Raw genomic sequence first — 4,400 nt, forward strand, 5'->3', positions numbered from 1 at the left:
ATAAAGCAGGTAAGAAGGAAAATATAGCAATTCAGATATAATAGCTCGTTTCTGCAGGTTGGAGAAATAAGGGTTACTCTTTTTGTTTGATATACCACACTTCTCAGAACTTGAGATAAAACGCCCCCACACAGTCTAAGTTGATTTTTGTTCCTCCTATCACTTATTTGTTTTATTTTCTTACAAATTATTAACTTTGCAAGCTATGATGTTGCAAGGGCTTGTCTCAGTCTGCACCTCCCTACCCCCATCCCATTGTAGCAGCTGTCATTTCTATCTACTGCCCACAAAACAGGCTTGTTCTTTGATGATTGTGAGCCTATGTTAAGAAAAAAATCCCTCTGATGTTGCTCCTTTTATTTTCTGCTTATCTCAGTGTCTAATTTTTTTTCCTCAAAAAACTGGTCTAACATCACAAGTGTGAATTTGGGAGTCAGAAGAGCCTGAGTTTAATACCTTAGTTTTATAATTTATTGGCTCTGGACACTTTGGCAAATTACTTAATTCATGAATGATATGAAATGAATATAATGCTACAGAAACAATCTCAAGTCGTTATCTAGATTGAGAGGTTGGCACCAAAATAAAAATCAATGAAAGTGTCAGAGGACTAGGGAAACGAAATGTCAGTATTATGCTACACCAACACTTCTGGTCATTCCTAGTTCTGTTGTCTAGTTTCCTGTTGGTTCTCTGAACCTTTAATATAATTCTAAAAATTCACTTTTGCTTAAATTTTCCTGAGTTTTCTGTTTTTCCTAACTTTTAAATAACTTCAGTAGAAAGATTATATATAATAAAACCAATGATGTACATGGCTACTAGTACCAGAGCATGAGTTTAAATTTTGGTACCACCACTTAAACTTTCTGGACCTCAGTTTCATTATTTGTAGAAAGGGGATAATTAAAATGGCATCTACATTATAGTTATTGTGGTAAGTGCCCAATAAACATTAGGTTTTACTATTGTGTAATTGACTAAACTTTCTTAAATTAAATATTCCTACCCTTGGTCCTTCAATACCATGTTATAAGGAAGAATCCCCTGTAACATATGCTGTTCCCAGACATGTGATTTTATTGTGTTGATTGAATAAGAGCTGCAGAAACTAAGGACCCCAAAAAGGTTAGCTCAGTTTACATTGCATAGGGCCAGGAGCTACTCCTAAGAAATGGTATTTTAAATTGGTTTCAATAAATGTTGGTCTATCAGTCTGGAATCTTTTGAATGTAACAATGTGGTTGGTATAACTGACCAGGGACAACAAACTTTACTTTGTATTAATTTAAATAAATTAGGTGTGTGTGGTATGAGGGAGGGTTCTCCCCTTGATCTGTTCTTGATAGCTTCTCCTGAAGCATTCTTTCTTGCCAAATCTCTCAATAATTTCTTTTCTAGGCAATGGTTATCGATATTTTATCTGTTCTCGTTTTACCATTGTTTTACGTAATCAAGTCTTCATCACCTACACACATATAGTTAAATATTTGCACCGAATAGCCCTATGGTTCATAATATTCCCTCTGACCTGCCTCAGAGTTCTAAAGCATTTCCGCATTATTATTTAACTAGTGTGTACTTTGAAAACACTGAGGACCTTTAAACTCTCTCCATTAAGCACTTTGATTTTTGCATCTGGTAGTAACGAGTTTTGCTCCAGAGAGGGTTCAAAGGCCTCTTTCCCTGGTTCTAGGGCAGGACTACTTGAGAAAAATCTCTGCTTTTAATAAAGGTGACTAATTATTAGAGGAAATCTTTTCCTATTGCTTATCCTAATTTATGCTCCCAGAATTTACTAATTCTATGGGAGCCTGGACTTATTCCACCATGAATCATTCTTTCTAGGAATGCAAGACTTTTAGACTTTTACTCATCAAAATACTGTATCTGTAAGGAGAGGATTTGAAAATCAATTAAATTTTTGACTTGCAGCCATACACACAAAGTATTTAACAGTAGTAGGGGTTGGAGGTGTGGATATTGGCTATTTTAATTTTATTAATATTTTTCATTTTCTCAAACAAGGAACATGTGATGCTTTTACAATTATACATTTTTAGAAGTTATAGATACTTCTAAAGCCATTTTCTTAGGAAGACTCCTATATAATAAAAGCCTAATATGCTAAGTGTCCCGTCGTCTGGTCGTCCATTCAACCAATCAAAGCGTAATATGCTAATGTATGCTAAGGCCACTCAACAGCTCACTACAACGTGCACTGACCACCAGGGGGCGGACGCTCCAACCGGTAGGTTAGCTTGCTGCTGGGGTCTCTTATAAAAGTATCTTCATTTTTCTCTTTAGTTGATCATTCCAATATGCATGTAAATTTCCAATTGTTTCTTCCAGCATAAAAGAAAATGTTCCTTGATCTCATGTCCCTGTTAACTGGCACCACATTCTTTTACTCACTTGCACAGCAACACTAAAAAAGTTATTAATATCTGATGTCTCCAATTCCTCTCATTCCATTCTCTATTCTCTCTTACATTCTCTCTCTTTCTTACACATGCACACACACACACACACACACACACACACACATTCATGTTTTATTACAATTTGCATGAGTGACATATAATATTGAAATTGTATAGTTCAATAAGTTTACACAAATGTATATACCTTTGAAATTCTTCTTCAAATGGAGATACAAAATAGTTCTATAAATTCAGAAAGTGTCCTTATTTCTCTTTTCAATCAATCTCCACAATAAAAAAAAATCATTGTTTGCATTTTTATAACAATAGGTTAGTTTAATATGTTCTTAAATTAAATGTAAATATACTCAATAGTCCATAGACATATTCTTTTATGTCTAGCTTCTTTAGCTCTATATTATAAGGTCTGAAATTCCATGTGCTGCTTTGAAATCTTTGAGACTCACAGGACCTCTAAGGGTTAGCTGTGAGTTCTCCCGCTCTCACCATGGGTGCTCCCCACCCAGTCTCCTTTTCATTAGGACCAGCTTCACTCTACCTGGTCCTCAACCTAAAGGGTTTCATTTCCCTGGAAGCCTGCAAAACTATTTAAACTAGCTATAGGCTAGTTTAAGGATATTTTTTACACTCCTGTATTCTTTATATTTTTCATTATAATTCTTATATAATTTTATCAATATTATTTAGGATTTGGGTGTATATTTATCTGCCTGTTAGATTATAAGTTTCTATGTCAAATGATAATGTTTTGTTTATGTTGTACCACCAGACCTCACATACATAATATATGCTTAATACATATTGGTTTAGTTGAATACTTAAATTTGATTTATACTTTGTGCTTGAATAATATGTTGAGAGGAGAGATTGCAGTTTATAAGAATGGAAAATAAAGTGGTGGTTCATCACTGAAATTTTTGAGGAGGGTGCCAAGAACTTTGAAACTAATTAAAGTAGGGTATAGTCCTGGTATTTCAGAAAGGAGAGGGTATAGGACCAGACTATCATGAAAGCAATGAATTTACTTATTAATCCCCTGGATAACATTCAGCATATGAGTTTGTCTATGGAAAAAATAGAAATAATTAATTTCCTACTAGTAATGGTATTTATAGTTTGCAATAACAGAATGAAAATTCATCTAAATATCTATTGAAAGTAAATGATGCATGGCTGATTTCTAAGTGTAATTATGTGCAAAGAATATCTATATCGATATATCTATATCTAGATATATCATAGGACTTTTCAGGTACTCTATTTTATCCCGAGTGAGGTTTTTTTATAGCTCTAGAATATCTAATGATGCTGCCTTTCTCATTCCTGTTATTAGTAATTTCTTTCTTCTCTGTTTCATTCCTAATTAATCTTATTAAAGGTAGCCGAAATAATCAGTTTTTGTTTTCACTGACTTCTTTCTATTGTTCCTTGGCTTCATATTCATTGTTTTCTACTCTGGTCTTTATTTCTTCTGCTTAATTTTGGCTTAATTTTGTCTTCTGTTTCTGGATTTTTAAGGTAAAATTTAGAGGTCCTTTAAATGAAGTCATATGTCCACAAAAGGCTAAACAATATATATTTTTGTGGGCTATATGATCTCTGTTGCAACTTCTCAACTCTGCTATTATAGTGCAAACACAGCTATAGACAATTCATAAATGAATGAATGGATGTGTCTATATTTCAAACTGTATTTGTGGAAATAGATGGAAATCTATAATTGCCCATGAACTGTAGTTTGCTGGCTGCTAGTCTACAGGCTAGGTTGAGAGACTGATTATTTAGATTCCTCTTAAATTATAGTTGAAGGTAGGTAAACCTACAGTTTTAATTAGATTGGGTTCATCTATGAACAACTCAATTCCCAAACACTTTTTTTTCATTTTATAAGTATTTTATTTTTTATGAGTTTTATACAGAGATTATATATATATACAGATACATATCTGTATATAT

This window comes from Myotis brandtii, unplaced genomic scaffold (assembly GCF_000412655.1).
Source record: "Myotis brandtii unplaced genomic scaffold, ASM41265v1 scaffold305, whole genome shotgun sequence".
NCBI lineage: Eukaryota > Metazoa > Chordata > Mammalia > Chiroptera > Vespertilionidae > Myotis > Myotis brandtii.